Source organism: Pseudophryne corroboree, unplaced genomic scaffold (assembly GCF_028390025.1).
Source record: "Pseudophryne corroboree isolate aPseCor3 unplaced genomic scaffold, aPseCor3.hap2 scaffold_664, whole genome shotgun sequence".
In the NCBI taxonomy this organism is placed as follows: domain Eukaryota; kingdom Metazoa; phylum Chordata; class Amphibia; order Anura; family Myobatrachidae; genus Pseudophryne; species Pseudophryne corroboree.
This window is the reverse complement of record NW_026970251.1, coordinates 310150-326826: the sequence shown is the minus strand read 5'-3', so window position 1 is coordinate 326826 and position 16677 is coordinate 310150. Positions and strand designations below refer to the sequence as shown.

General features: G+C 41.3%; 5 non-coding genes and 1 pseudogene across 5 annotated transcripts; all 6 read right to left on the bottom strand.

The window, feature by feature from the left end:
- Positions 1–7163: 7163 nt before the first annotated feature.
- Positions 7164–7327, bottom strand: LOC135037035 (U1 spliceosomal RNA). The gene has a single exon (XR_010231649.1). It is a non-coding gene; the product is annotated as a U1 spliceosomal RNA (small nuclear RNA).
- A 643-nt stretch (positions 7328–7970) lies between these two features.
- Positions 7971–8133, bottom strand: LOC135037049 (U1 spliceosomal RNA). The gene has a single exon (XR_010231661.1). It is a non-coding gene; the product is annotated as a U1 spliceosomal RNA (small nuclear RNA).
- A 152-nt stretch (positions 8134–8285) lies between these two features.
- LOC135037034 (U1 spliceosomal RNA) lies at positions 8286–8449 on the bottom strand. The gene has a single exon (XR_010231648.1). It is a non-coding gene; the product is annotated as a U1 spliceosomal RNA (small nuclear RNA).
- Positions 8450–9141: 692 nt separating this feature from the next.
- LOC135037053 (U1 spliceosomal RNA) lies at positions 9142–9283 on the bottom strand (annotated as a pseudogene).
- Positions 9284–9435: 152 nt separating this feature from the next.
- Positions 9436–9599, bottom strand: LOC135037042 (U1 spliceosomal RNA). Its single transcript, XR_010231655.1, has one exon. It is a non-coding gene; the product is annotated as a U1 spliceosomal RNA (small nuclear RNA).
- Positions 9600–10270: 671 nt separating this feature from the next.
- On the bottom strand, positions 10271–10427 carry LOC135037047 (U1 spliceosomal RNA). The gene has a single exon (XR_010231659.1). It is a non-coding gene; the product is annotated as a U1 spliceosomal RNA (small nuclear RNA).
- Positions 10428–16677: the final 6250 nt, after the last annotated feature.

Genomic DNA, 16677 nt, shown 5'->3' with positions numbered 1-16677 from the left:
AATAAGCATACATCTAGAACGTTTCCTAGAAAAACATTAAAAAATCAATAATCTGGAGAGTTTTTGTAAGATGTTTCTTCCATCAACCAACGAATAAACACATTGGTACTTTCCCATGATGAGTGAGTGCTTCAGGATCTCTTGCACTTACATGTGCAGCAGAGTACAGCAATGGAAGCATGCTGGGCCCATAACCAAGAGGTAGGCAGATTGAAACTATCCTCTGCTATATGCTTTTTTTTTGTTAATTAAAGTAATCCAAAACTGGGATTGATATTTTGGCTCTTTTATTTTTACTTAAAGTACAATAACTTTTACCATTTTAATTTGTTTTAATAGTATATTGACAGTATTGATTTCTTTCAAAAATCCACTTAATTTTCTTTACCCTATTATTAAAATGGTAATTGACAAAAACAAACTACATTGTCACCAGAAGAGCAATACAAAATGTACAAGTGATATATTAAAATCATCTTTCCAGCTTGAATTTCAATGATGCATTGGGGCAATGATTTTGTGAGAAACATCTTCACCCTTAAATAAAGATTTTCTTAATTCCTTACCTGTGTGATAATTAGATATCACCTTGTTTTCGCATTAAACAGACTTCCACATGAGAAAGCAGCAAGGATGCAGTGGCGTTAATGTTTCCTGGTGTCAACTTGTATTATTTCACGAGACATTGAAATGAGGATGCATCTTGCTACCTTTCCAATGAAGCAAGTTTAATTTAGTAATAGGTGAAAAACCATCCTTACAAAGGTGTTAATCAGAGACTTGGCTTTGTGGACACTTTTCAGAGAACAAATTTGTTAGCATAAAAATAAAGCCAGAAAATGAAGAGCTGTTTAATCACTCAATTGGATTTTTCTGCCAGCATATTTTTTTCTCTGCAAACCACTGCTAAATTGTGCTTCCTAGCTGTTTTTATAAAATCAATGAATCAAATCTAACTCTGATTACATCAGAGAAGGCCAGGTACCCTACACCATAAGAGGGGGTTTGAAATTTTGACTTGCCTACTTAAAGATCACCAAAATCTGATAACAAGGTCAATTACATCCCTGGGTGGGATTGAACCATCAACCTTTTAGTTAATAGCCGTACACACTAACTGATTGCGCCACAGAGACACTTTGCGAAAGTGCATACTGACAAAGGCTAATAAGCATTCATCTAAAACGTTTCCTAGAAAAACTTTAAAAAGTCAATAATCTGGAGAGTTTTTGTAAGATGTTTCTTCCATCAACCAACGAAGAAACACATTGGTACTTTCCCATGATGAGTGAGTGCTTCAGGATCTCTTGCACTTACATGTGCAGCAGAGTACAGCAATGGAAGCATGCTGGGCTCATAACCCAGAGGTAGGCAGATTGAAACTATCCTCTGCTGTATGCTTTTTTTTTTTATTAAAGTAATCCAAAACTGGGATTGATATTTTGGCTCTTTTATTTTTACTTAAAGTACAATAACTTTTACCATTTTAATTTGTTTTAATAGTATATTGACAGTATTGTTTTCTTTCAAAAATCAACTTAAATTTCTTTACCCTATTATTAAAATGGTAATTGACAAAAACAAACTACATTGTCACCAGAAGAGCAATACAAAATGTACAAGTGATATATTAAAATCATCTTTCCAGCTTGAATTTCAATGATGCATTGGGGCAACGATTTTGTGAGAAACATCTTCACCCTTAAATAAAGATTTTCTTAATTCCTTACCTGTGTGCTAATTAGATATCACCTTGTTTTCACATTAAACAGACTTCCACATGAGAAAGCAGCAAGGATGCAGTGGCGTTAATGTTTCCTGGTGTCAACTTGTATTATTTCAGTAGACATTGAAATGAGGATGCATCTTGCTGCCTTTCCAATGAAGCAAGTTTAATTTAGTAATAGGTGAAAAACCATCCCTACAAAGGTGTTAATCAGAGACTTGGCTTTGTGGACACTTTTCAGAGAACAAATTTGTTAGCATAAAAATAAAGCCAGAAAATGAAGAGCTGTTTAATCACTCAATTGGATTTTTTTTGCCAGCATATTTTTTTTCTCTGCAACCCACTGCTAAATTGTGCTTCCTAGCTGTTTTTTATAAAATCACTGAATCAAATCTAACTCTGATTACATCAGAGAAGGCCAGGTACCCTACACAATAAGAGGGGGTTTGAAATTTTGACTTGTCTACTTAAATATCACCAAAATCTGATCACAAGGTCAATTACGTTCCTGGGTGGGTTTGAACCACCAACCTTTTGGTTAATAGCCTTACACACTAACCAATTGCACCACAGAGACACTTTGCAAAAAGTACATACTGACAAAGGCTAATAAGCATTCATCAAGAACGTTTCCTAGAAAAACTTTAAAAAGTCAATAATCTGGAGAGTTTTTGTAAGATGTTTCTTCCATCAACCAATGAAGAAACACATTGGTACTTTCCCATGATGAGTGAGTGCTTCAGGATCTCTTGCACTTACATGTGCAGCAGAGTACTGCAATGGAAGCATGCTGGGCCCATAACCCAGAGATAGGCAGATTGAAACTATCCTTTGCTATATGCATTTTTTTTGTTAATTAAAGTAATCCAAAACTGGGATTGATATTTTTGCTCTTTTATTTTTACTTAAAGTACAATAACTTTTACCATTTTAATTTGTTTTAATAGTATATTGACAGTATTGTTTTCTTTCAAAAATCAACTTAAATTTCTTTACCCTATTATTAAAATGGTAATTGACAAAAACAAACTACATTGTCACCAGAAGAGCAATACAAAATGTACAAGTGATATATTAAAATCATCTTTCCAGCTTGAATTTCAATGATGCATTGGGGCAACGATTTTGTGAGAAACATCTTCACCCTTAAATAAAGATTTTCTTAATTCCTTACCTGTGTGCTAATTAGATATCACCTTGTTTTCACATTAAACAGACTTCCACATGAGAAAGCAGCAAGGATGCAGTGGCGTTAATGTTTCCTGGTGTCAACTTGTATTATTTCAGTAGACATTGAAATGAGGATGCATCTTGCTGCCTTTCCAATGAAGCAAGTTTAATTTAGTAATAGGTGAAAAACCATCCCTACAAAGGTGTTAATCAGAGACTTGGCTTTGTGGACACTTTTCAGAGAACAAATTTGTTAGCATAAAAATAAAGCCAGAAAATGAAGAGCTGTTTAATCACTCAATTGGATTTTTTTTGCCAGCATATTTTTTTTCTCTGCAACCCACTGCTAAATTGTGCTTCCTAGCTGTTTTTTATAAAATCACTGAATCAAATCTAACTCTGATTACATCAGAGAAGGCCAGGTACCCTACACAATAAGAGGGGGTTTGAAATTTTGACTTGTCTACTTAAATATCACCAAAATCTGATCACAAGGTCAATTACGTTCCTGGGTGGGTTTGAACCACCAACCTTTTGGTTAATAGCCTTACACACTAACCAATTGCACCACAGAGACACTTTGCAAAAAGTACATACTGACAAAGGCTAATAAGCATTCATCAAGAACGTTTCCTAGAAAAACTTTAAAAAGTCAATAATCTGGAGAGTTTTTGTAAGATGTTTCTTCCATCAACCAATGAAGAAACACATTGGTACTTTCCCATGATGAGTGAGTGCTTCAGGATCTCTTGCACTTACATGTGCAGCAGAGTACTGCAATGGAAGCATGCTGGGCCCATAACCCAGAGATAGGCAGATTGAAACTATCCTTTGCTATATGCATTTTTTTTGTTAATTAAAGTAATCCAAAACTGGGATTGATATTTTTGCTCTTTTATTTTTACTTAAAGTACAATAACTTTTACCATTTTAATTTGTTTTAATAGTATATTGACAGTATTGTTTTCTTTCAAAAATCCACTTAATTTTCTTTACCCTATTATTAAAATGGTAATTGACAAAAACAAACTACATTGTCACCAGAAGAGCAATACAAAATGTACAAGTGATATATTAAAATCATCTTTCCAGCTTGAATTTCAATGATGCATTGGGGCAACGATTTTGTGAGAAACATCTTCACCCTTAAATAAAGATTTTCTTAATTCCTTACCTGTGTGCTAATTAGATATCACCTTGTTTTCACATTAAACAGACTTCCACATGAGAAAGCAGCAAGGGTGCAGTGGCGTTAATGTTTCCTGGTGTCAACTTGTATTATTTCAGTAGACATTGAAATGAGGATGCATCTTGCTGCCTTTCCAATGAAGCAAGTTTAATTTAGTAATAGGTGAAAAACCATCCCTACAAAGGTGTTAATCAGAGACTTGGCTTTGTGGACACTTTTCAGAGAACAAATTTGTTAGCATAAAAATAAAGCCAGAAAATGAAGAGCTGTTTAATCACTCAATTGGATTTTTTTGCCAGCATATTTCTTTTTCTCTGCAACCCACTGCTAAATTGTGCTTCCTAGCTGTTTTTTATAAAATCACTGAATCAAATCTAACTCTGATTACATCAGAGAAGGCCAGGTACCCTACACAATAAGAGGGGGTTTGAAATTTTGACTTGTCTACTTAAAGATCACCAAAATCTGATCACAAGGTCAATTACGTCCCTTGGTGTGATTGAACCACCAACCTTTTGGTTAGTAGCTGTACACACTAACTGATTGCGCCACAGAGACACTTTGCAGAAGTAAATACTGACAAAGGCTAATAAGCATTCATCTAAAACGTTTCCTAGAAAAACTTTAAAAAGTCAATAATCTGGAGAGTTTTTGTAAGATGTTTCTTCCATCAACCAACGAATAAACACATTGGTACTTTCCCATGATGAGTGAGTGCTTCAGGATCTCTTGCACTTACATGTGCAGCAGAGTACTGCAATGGAAGCATGCTGGGCCCATAACCCAGAGGTAGGCAGATTGAAACTATCCTTTGCTATATGCATTTTTTTTTGTTAATTAAAGTAATCCAAAACTGGGATTGATATTTTTGCTCTTTTATTTTTACTTAAAGTACAATAACTTTTACCATTTTAATTTGTTTTAATAGTATATTGACAGTATTGTTTTCTTTCAAAAATCCACTTAATTTTCTTTACCCTATTATTAAAATGGTAATTGACAAAAACAAACTACATTGTCACCAGAAGAGCAATACAAAATGTACAAGTGATATATTAAAATCATCTTTCCAGCTTGAATTTCAATGATGCATTGGGGCAACGATTTTGTGAGAAACATCTTCACCCTTAAATAAAGATTTTCTTAATTCCTTACCTGTGTGCTAATTAGATATCACCTTGTTTTCACATTAAACAGACTTCCACATGAGAAAGCAGCAAGGATGCAGTGGCGTTAATGTTTCCTGGTGTCAACCTGTATTATTTCAGTAGACATTGAAATGAGGATGCATCTTGCTACCTTTCCAATGAAGCAAGTTTAATTTAGTAATAGGTGAAAAACCATCCCTACAAAGGTGTTAATCAGAGACTTGGCTTTGTGGACACTTTTCAGAGAACAAATTTGTTAGCATTAAAATAAAGCCAGAAAATGAAGAGCTGTTTAATCACTCAATTGGATTTTTTTGCCAGCATATTTCTTTTTCTCTGCAACCCACTGCTAAATTGTGCTTCCTAGCTGTTTTTATAAAATCACTGAATCAAATCTAACTCTGATTACATCAGAGAAGGCCAGGTACCCTACACCATAACAGGGGGTTTGAAATTTTGACTTGTCTACTTAAAGATCACCAAAATCTGAACACAAAGTCAATTACGTCCCTGGGTGTGATTGAACCACCAACCTTTTGGTTAGTAGCCGTACACACTAACTGATTGCGCCACAGAGACACTTTGCAGAAGTAAATACTGACAAAGGCTAATAAGCATTCATCTAAAACGTTTCCTAGAAAAACTTTAAAAAGTCAATAATCTGGAGAGTTTTTGTAAGATGTTTCTTCCATCAACCAACGAAGAAACACATTGGTACTTTCCCATGATGAGTGAGTGCTTCAGGATCTCTTGCACTTACATGTGCAGCAGAGTACAGCAATGGAAGCATGCTGGGCCCATAACCCAGAGGTAGGCAGATTGAAACTATCCTCTGCTATATGCATTTTTTTTTTTGTTAATTAAAGTAATCCAAAACTGGGATTGATATTTTGCCTCTTTTATTTTTACTTAAAGTACAATTTCTTTTACCATTTTAATTTGTTTTAATAGTATATTGACAGTATTGTTTTCTTTCAAAAATCCACTTAATTTTCTTTACCCTATTATTAAAATGGTAATTGACAAAAACAAACTACATTGTCACCAGAAGAGAAATACAAAATGTACAAGTGATATATTAAAATCATCTTTCCAGCTTGAATTTCAATGATGCATTGGGGCAACGATTTTGTGAGAAACATCTTCACCCTTAAATAAAGATTTTCTTAATTCCTTACTTGTGTGCTAATTAGATATCACCTTGTTTTCACATTAAACAGACTTCCACATGAGAAAGCAGCAAGGATGCAGTGGCGTTAATGTTTCCTGGTGTCAACTTGTATTATTTCAGTAGACATTGAAATGAGGATGCATCTTGCTGCCTTTACAATGAAGCAAGTTTAATTTAGTAATATGTGAAAAACCATCCCTACAAAGGTGTTAATCAGAGACTTGGCTTTGTGGACACTTTTCAGAGAACAAATTTGTTAGCATAAAAATAAAGCCAGAAATGAAGAGCTGTTTAATCACTCAATTGGATTTTTTTGCCAGCATATTTCTTTTTCTCTGCAACCCACTGCTAAATTGTGCTTCCTAGCTGTTTTTATAAAATCACTGAATCAAATCTAACTCTGATTACATCAGAGAAGGCTAGGTACCCTACACAATAAGAGGGGGTTTGAAATTTTGACTTGTCTACTTAAATATCACCAAAATCTGATCACAAGGTCAATTACGTCCCTGGGTAGGATTTAACCACCAACCTTTTGGTTAATAGCCGTACACACTAACCAATTGCGCCACAGAGACACTTTGCAAAAAGTACATACTGACAAAGGCTAATAAGCATTCATCTAGAACGTTTCCTAGAAAAACTTTAAAAAGTCAAGTGAAGGAGATCCAACTGAGGCAGCACAAGGGAACTCTCGAAAGAGGAACAAGGCAAGAGGAAGATCTGAGACAAAGAAATCTGACTTTTACCAGAGCTGACCAGAGGAAAGCACAAACACAGTCCCCCTCTACCACAAATAATGCAGTCGAGTTTCCCACATTTGGGGAAATCACAGGGGTCAGCATACCCAGAATGCAATGAATGAACCTCACCCTGGGAGAACAATCTTCATGACCATGGTATCTCCTATGCAAAATAAGTATGATTTGGGATAGGGCTGGGGAGGGCCGCTGCTCAGGCACATCTCTGTCAAGTAAAGGAGATTCAACTGAGGCAGCACAAGGGAACTCTCATCTGGGGACAACAACTGCAGGGAGAACACATATTTTCAGATGAACATGGGAGGGCAGAAGGCTGCCTAATACTGAAGCACCCCCAAACAACAAACCAAATGCAACAACTAGTGCAAGCATTCCTGGGGGAAGGCCTGCAGCAGATGGATTTGCATATGATGTCATCCAAGCAGTGGGTCAAAGTTGGCTTCAACCCTCGTCTGCATATGAAAAGAAAAAAGGGATGTGCAGGGCATGGCGTCCTTTTGTGGCGCTTGGATGAACCCTCCTTCGGTGTGGGGCTCATGTTGGCTATGCCCCAGCCCCTGAAGCATTCAAGATGATTTCTTGCAGCAGCTGGGCACTGTAACAGCTCCAGAGTTGCTCTGTAAAGCATGTAAAAGGGTGTGGGCCCTGCAGCACTACCTGTAGTATGCATTGTGCGTTGGAAGGCACAAAGTAAGCAGACGGGAGAGGTCAGGATAGTGCGCAAGGGCATAGAAGGGAGCGGCTCAAGAAAAGAGAAGTGGAAACAGACAGCAAACTAGGCTGGAGAAAGACCTGAGACAAAGAGATCTGAATTATATGAGAGCCGACCAGAGGAAACACAAATTATGCAGTCAAGTGTCCCACATTTGGGGAAATCGCAGGAGCAGCACACCCAGAGTGCAATGGGTGAGCCTTGCCCTGGGAGAAGCACCTTCCTGATCATAGTATCTCACCTGGCAGGTAAATAGGAGTTGGGCTAGAGCTGGGGAGGGTCGCTGCTCGTGCACCCCCCTGTCAAGTGAAGGAGATCCAACTGAGGCAGCACAAGGGAACTCTCGAAAGAAGAACAAGGCTAGAGGAAGATCTGAGACAAAGAAATCTGACTTTTACCAGAGCTGACCAGAGGAAAGCACAAACACAGTCCCCCACTACCACAAATAATGCAGTCGAGTTTCCCACATTTGGGGAAATCACAGGGGTCAGCATACCCAGAATGCAATGAATGAACCTCACCCTGGGAGAACAATCTTCATGACCATGGTATCTCCTATGCAAAATAAGTATGATTTGGGATAGGGCTGGGGAGGGCCGCTGCTCAGGCACATCTCTGTCAAGTAAAGGAGATTCAACTGAGGCAGCACAAGGGAACTCTCATCTGGGGACAACAACTGCAGGGAGAACACATATTTTCAGATGAACATGGGAGGGCAGAAGGCTGCCTAATACTGAAGCACCCCCAAACAACAAACCAAATGCAACAACTAGTGCAAGCATTCCTGGGGGAAGGCCTGCAGCAGATTGATTTGCATATGGTAATGCCATCCAAGCAGTGGGTCAAAGTTGGCTTCAACCCTCGTCTGCATATGAAAAGAGAAAAGGGGCGTGCAGGGCATGGCGGCCTTTTGCGGCGCTTGGATGACCCCTAGTTCGCATTAAACACCTCCACCCTCCTTCGGTGTGGGGCTCATGTTGGCTATGCCCCAGCCCCTGAAGCATTCAAGCTGATTTCTTGCAGCAGCTGGGCACTGTAACAGCTCCAGAGCTGCTCTGTAAGGCAAGTAAAAGGGTGTGGGCCCTGCAGCACTACCTGTAGTTCGCATTGTGCGTTGGAAGGCACAAAGTAAGCAGATGGGAGAAGTCAGGATAGTGCGCAAGGGCATAGAAGGGAGCGGCTCAAGAAAAGAGAAGTGGAAACAGACAGCAAACTAGGCTGAAGAGAGACCTGAGACAAAGAGATCTGAATTATATGAGAGCCGACCAGGGGAAACACAAATTATGCAGTCAAGTTTCCCACATTTGGGGAAATCAAAGGGGCAGCACACCCAGAGTGCAATGGGTGAGGCTTGCCCTGGGAGAAGCACCTACATGATCATCGTATCTCACCTGGCAGGTAAGTAGGAGTTGGGCTAGAGCTGGGGAGGGTCGCTGCTCGGGCACCCCCCTGTCAAGTGAAGGAGATCCAACTGAGGCAGCACAAGGGAACTCTCGAAAGAAGAACAAGGCTAGAGGAAGATCTGAGACAAAGAAATCTGACTTTTACCAGAGCTGACCAGAGGAAAGCACAAACACAGTCCCCCACTACCACAAATAATGCAGTCGAGTTTCCCACATTTGGGGAAATCACAGGGGTCATCATACCCAGAATGCAATGAATGAACCTCACCCTGGGAGAACAATCTTCATGACCATGATATCTCCTATGCAAAATAAGTATGATTTGGGATAGGGCTGGGGAGGGCCGCTGCTCAGGCACATCTCTGTCAAGTAAAGGAGATTCAACTGAGGCAGCACAAGGGAACTCTCATCTGGGGACAACAACTGCAGGGAGAACACATATTTTCAGATGAACATGGGAGGGCAGAAGGCTGCCTAATACTGAAGCACCCCCAAACAACAAACCAAATGCAACAACTAGTACAAGCATTCCTGGGGGAAGGCCTGCAGCAGATGGATTTGCATATGGTGATGTCATCCAAGCAGTGGGTCAAAGTTGGCTTCAACCCTCGTCTGCATATGAAAAGAGAAAAGGGGCGTGCAGGGCATGGCGGCCTTTTGCGGCGCTTGGATGACCCCTAGTTCGCATTAAACACCTCCACCCTACTTCGGTGTGGGGCTCATGTTGGCTATGCCCCAGCCCCTGAAGCATTCAAGCTGATTACTTGCAGCAGCTGGGCACTGTAATAGCTCCAGAGCTGCTCTGTAAGGCAAGTAAAAGGGTGTGGGCCCTGCAGCACTACCTGTAGTTCGCATTGTGCGTTGGAAGGCACAAAGTAAGCAGATGGGAGAAGTCAAGATAGTGCGCAAGGGCATAGAAGGGAGCGGCTCAAGAAAAGAGAAGTTGAAACAGACAGCAAACTAGGCTGGAGAGAGACCTGAGACAAAGAGATCTGACGAGAGCTGACCAGGGGAAACACAAATTATGCAGTCAAGTTTCCCACATTTGGGGAAATCACAGGGGCAGCACACCCAGAGTGCAATGGGTGAGCCTTGCCCTGGGAGAAGCACCTACATGATCATAGTATCTCACCTGGCAGGTAAGTAGGAGTTGGGCTAGAGCTGCGAAGGGTCTGTCAAAGTCAGAAAAATATCTCTATGCACACTACCATATTTGCACCTCACCCAGGTCCGTGCTGCGCATGCGTACGCTCTCCCGTACGTGCGCATACTCACAGTCGCGGGCACCCGCAGGCGCATGGTATGCGTATTTACGGTAGAGTTTATGTGGTTGTAGCGTGCGACTCAATCGTAACATATTTTCACTAATAATGTATTTTGTAGATCATGGTCCCTTTGATAGATTCTGAAAGTTTGGTTAATATAGAATGTTTATGAACAGAGGAATCCCTCTTTGTTTGATACGAAGGGTCAGACAGGAGTAATACAGTGGTGTTTAGTATCCATCGGAAGAATATTTAATTAGAAATATTCCGGTGTTGGTTTGAAGCAGATCAATCGCTCGTGCGAATAGTTATGGACATAAGAAGTTTATGAACATTTACTTTATTTGCACTTTATTACCCATGCGGCGGGAAACCCAGTTTCCCTCCCACCTGAGCAGTTGGAAATAGTCACAGCCCACCTGTATGAATCAACCTATGACCTTTTGTTATAATGCGAAGCCGAATTCCTGTGTCCAATGAACAATGAGATTGTAGGGACCATTGAATTGTATTGTGTGTGGGGCATAAATAGGCAGGCCGACCGTATCCAGTTCTCTCTCTCTTCAACGGTTCTCATTGCTGATAATCGGGAGCTGGATATCGAGGCGCATGCGATCGTTCCCCTAGTGCGTAAGTTTTCTCCGTAATCATATTGTCTTACTGTGAGCCATCTCTCTCTCTCTCTATCTCTCTCTCTCTACTCTTTCTCTCGTATTTTCCTTTAATTGTATTGTATTGTATTTCCTGTGTAGTTTATCTGGTTAGTTGGTTTATGTTATATTGTAGTGTATGCTTTGTACTGTGATTCTTTTTGCAAGTATAATAGTCATAATACATATAATAGGTTTCGGACCCTAAGCCCAGGTATCTGTGTATTCTTTATAGTGTTAAGTATTCTCTGAGCGCCGGTGACGCTCAAGCAGCTTTGTAGTTAATCAGGTTACACCAGGTTGCACTTACACTCTGTCTCTACACTAAGGTATACTGTGTATCTCATCGTTAAAGGTATAGAGATAAAGGTTTAAACGTTGTAAGCGTCTGCACCGCTGGTGATCTCCTCGTGGTCCCGAGCGTACGCTACGCTATAGCGAATCATTACGTTAGTCGGCAGCCAATAGCGTGCCTGCCTGTGATCACTGGGCCGTAAGCGAACGTGACGCTTGAGCGTCTCGACTACGGTTGAGCGATCGCTACACAACTTGCGTACCCTTACGGTACTTCTTACGTAGATAGCGTATAGTGTTCTTAGACCTCTTAAAGTGTTTTATATACGATAAATATTCAGCTTTATCAATTGGCGGCTCGCCCGTCCTTCACATATCTGCACTAGGTAGATCAGCAGACATTATCCCTCAGCAAAGGGCGGGAGGTTGTATCCCTCGTAGTGCTGACAGGATAAGCGTCTGCTTCACTTAGGTAAAGAGTGCTGAAGGAATCCGGGAACCGGAGGTAAGAACAAAACGCTAGTGTCTTTTAAAACTGTTTATTTTTCTGTCTTGCGTACACACGCACGCACACATATATATATCTGCATTTCTTTTTCTTTTTCATTTTCGTATATCACTCTCCTGTCTGCCAGTTTTTATAGTTGATAGAAGTGCTAAAAAGAGAGTTGCCGTTATTTCATAGTTTAAGAGTAAAGGTAATATAGTTAAAAGATAGACAAACACACAGTTTCGCCTGGGAGATAAGGCGAAGTAAGTGTGTTTGTGTGGTAGATGATCAAGGATCATCTACATTGATAAAAGTATAAATTGTGTTACGGTGGATCTTTGCTTTGCGTATACGTGTCTCTAACAAAGACTTGCGTACGCAATCCAAAGGCCGACGCACGCAGCGTACGTTACGCAACGGAGCGTCCGGTTACGCCCACGTAGCTCAAGTCACGATAAGTTGATTTTTAACGCAAAGCGATAAATAACGCGAGGCGAGAAATAACGCAAGTCTATTTTTGGGTGTCCGAAATTTAGTTAACAGATCCTGCTCCTAATTGGTAACACACCTGATCTGAAGAAAAATTTCTGCGCAGAAATAGAAATAGAAACAAAAGTGTACATGTGATGAGTGAGTGTTTTTACAATTTTTAAAGGTTGAACCACAAGAAAAGTCGAGTACTCGTGAGGTACATGCGTGTAAGTGACGTGCACGGTGGCTAGGGAGGCATCTCTGGTTAAATATACAATTTTGAGCATTAGAGTATAGCAGACCAGGAGGTCATACTGTAACAAGACCAGGAGGTCATAACAGACCAGGAGGTCCAGGTACAGCTGACAAGGAAGTCTGCTATACAGTTCACAGGCACAACACCGAAAAGGGTTGGTGCAACACCCATATAGGCCATATAAGCTCTGGCTGAAGGAATTCGCAGTCGTAAGTTTCGATTCCATTGGTCTTTCCGTACATAAGCTTAGTTGTTTGTGTACTGAACGACTGGACCGCACGTAAGTGTGTGCAGTAGTTAGTAATCTGACCTAATACCATTAGAGTAAAGGGGTCACAAACGCTATCTGTACACTCTAACGTGATTTGTGTAATTTTTTTATTTTAAGGGAAGTTCGCTGCTCACTCAGGAACTATCCAGCAACCAATAGTTACTGGAAAGAGTAAGTGTTCTTCGGATAACCCTCGCAGGTTCCAGTAAATAGAGGTTCAGGTCGCAGGGGCCCTAGGTCGAGTACGCCAGCACCATATCGGTGTGATCAGGTCGTATTGGTCGGCGTGGGCGAGTGAGTGGGGTACTCGGTAAACCGCCACCGTCAGCCTATTGTTGGCATTTGGTTTTGCGTAAAGGGTTGGCTAAATAAAGCAACACTTTCGAACTATGGGGGCCACTTGTTCAGGTAGGGGGCGATCAACCTCGGTTCGGGTTGATTCAGTGGTCCGGCCAATTGGGTCGGCCAGGTATATAATGTGTGAGAAATATGGAAGTCACACAGAAACTTTATGTGATGAATGGGAGAGAATGACTGTACATGACGGGGAGAAATTCCCAAGAGTAGGGAGCTTCAGCTCAGAAGTGTTACAAAATTTAAGGAGGAGGATATGTCTCATAAAATCAACAAAGAGACGAATCCAGCATTATGATTATTTACAGTTGTGGCAACAGGAAGGTGAGATACAGAGAGGTTTGGCTCAGGCGGCGGGATCTGGCTCTAACAGAAAACTGATTGCCACGGCCCCGCCGCCACCATACATATCAGGAGAGAAGTTGATTGCGGAGAAAGACGCACTAAGGTGTAACACAAAATCACTTAGTAACTGTGTAAATGTTAATGATAATGTTAACCCATTAACCCATGCAAGTATTAACCCGTGCAAGTTGTACCCTGTTTTGAACTTTCCTCCGGAGTGTGATCAAGAGGACGAATCGGCAACAATTTCAGCGCTCTCTCTAGCAGCCACCATAGCAGAGACCACAGTAGGCACAGCTCCACCCACGAGATTAGTAAAGGCCCCTAGCGGAGGGATAGGTGAGGTCGTATCAACTGGTAAGTACGGCACCATGCATTATGCTGAAACTATTTCACCACAGCCTGTAGAATCTACACAGAATGAGGTTGTTAGAATTACACCTGTTAGAGTAATAGCAGTGCCAAATGGGAAAACAGACGCATCAGGAGCCACTCCCATTAGGAACATTGCCATGTACACTCCATTTTCCCGAATGGAATTAAGGACCATAGTGTCTGAATTTCCTGACCCTAGAAAAGACTTAGTTGCCAGTCAAAAATACATCAGAGACTTAGGTAACACTGTAGAGCCCAACAATAAAGACTGGCAGATATTGCTGAGAGCATGTTTACCCTCAAATGTCGACGCAACTCAATTTTTAGCTGATTGCGGACTAGGTCATGATGTACCTCTTACAGATGTGTACAACCAAGATAATGTGAAAAGAATAAACTTGCAGTTAAAAGAGTATTTCCCAGCAGTAGCTAAATGGAATAAGATATTCTCCATTAAACAGAAGGAGTCAGAGACAGCTGCAGAGTATTTTCACAGAGCATTATTAGAAATGCCAAATACACAGGCATAGAGGACATTAAAACAGACACAAACCATCGGGAAGTAGCAGTATCGGTACTGATGGATGGTTTAAAAGAGTCATTGAAGACTAGGGTACAGACCACGCAACCATGTTGGCGAGGTCTGTCTGTGGCTACTTTGAGAGAGGCTGCTATTGATCACGACAGAAACATCACCAGACACAGGGAACAACAAGGTGACAAATTAATGTCAGTAAGTATACAGGCTCTGACCACAAGGCAGCCTTTGTTTGTATCACCAAATCCTGTGGGTAAGTCAAGTATGGTTACTTGTTATTCTTGTCACAAACAGGGACACATGGCACGAGATTGTAGAGTAAAGAATCCACGAAACTCATACCAAACCCCTAGACAACGACACGACACACGACATTGGGAGCAAGGTCCGCAGAAACGGAGTTATGAGCCACATACAGGGGAAACAAAAAGATATCCCCCAAACAGAGACTGGCATGCCTCTGGTAGTTCCCAACTATCTCCCTCACAAGTAGTTGCTGCCAGCGGGATTCAGGGAGGTCACCATACCCAATAGGGGTGTGGCCATACCTGTAATCTGCAGCCAGTAAAATTAATTGCCAATCTTGGAAGTGAACCCGAGATCGCAATTAATGTAGCTGGTAAAACTTTAAACTTTCTTGTAGACACAGGTCAGTGATAAATTCGACAGTGGGCATGAGAACCACTGGTAGGACAATTCCAGCCATGGGAGTAACAGGAGTAGTCCAGCACTACCCTGTTAGCAAACCAGCCGAGATTACAATAGGGCCTTTGCATACCAAGCATTCCTTTTTGCTGGCTGCATCGGCACCAACCAATCTCCTGGGAAGAGACTTACTGTGTAAAATGGGGTGCGTCATTTATTGTACTCCTGAAGGTGTATTCTTGGACATACCTGAGAAACACGCTCAGGAAGTGCGAGACATGTTAGACTCCCCATCAAAATTAATGTCACATACCATTATGACAAATAGGAATCCATCCCAAATAGAAGAGATGACATCTCAGATACCAGAGTCACTTTGGACAAAAGACGGACAAGACACTGGATTAATGGCAAACGTAGCTCCAGTAGTTGTACAAGTAAAAGATGGTAGGATAGCTCCAAAAATCCCACAGTACCCTCTGAAGCCAGAGGTGGAGTTAGGAGTTTACCCAGTAATAGAGCGCTTGCTACAACAGGGCATTCTGGTAAGAACGTCCAGCACTGCTAATAGTCCCATCTTCCCTGTGAAAAAGAGTGGGGGGAGGGGTTACAGACTAGTGCAGGATCTAAGGGGGATTAACAAAATAGTTGAGAGTCAGTTCCCCGTAGTGCCAAATCCAGCTGTCATCCTAATGCAAATCCCTCCCACTGCCAAATTTTTCACTGTTATTGACCTCTGCTCCGCTTTCTTTTCGGTACCTCTGCACCCTGACAGCCAATATTTGTTTGCATTCACATACAGAGGAGTCCAATACACGTGGACTCGATTACCCCAAGGTTTCATAGATAGTCCAAGTATATTTTCTCAGGCTTTGCATGATTGTTTACAGTCTTTGCAACCAGACAGTGGATCAGTATTGATACAGTATGTGGACGATTTATTACTGTGTTCAGATTCACTGGAAGCATCTCTGAAGGATACGAAACAGCTCCTGTTTCATCTTTCAGACACCGGACACAAGGTGTCCAAAGACAAGTTACAATTATGCCAAACTAAGGTAAAATATTTGGGACACTGTCTAACACAAGGACTGAGACACCTGACCGCTGATAGAATCCAAGCAATTAGAGACATGACTCTGCCACAAACCCAGCAACAGATCAGAACGTTTTTAGGAATGTGTGGGTATTGCCGTAATTGGATCCCAGGGTTTTCCATTTTGGCGTTACCTTTGCAGGAAATGGTCTCCTCAAACAAACCTGATAGGATTTCGCATACAGACGAGTCCGAAACAGCATTTGAGAGACTCAAACAGTGCCTAACGCAGGCACCAGCACTAGGTATGCCAGACTATGGGAAACCCTTTGAACTATACGGAACAGAAAGTGCTGGTTGCGCGGCAGGTGTACTAACCCAAAAACACGGTGATGCCAGTAGGCCAG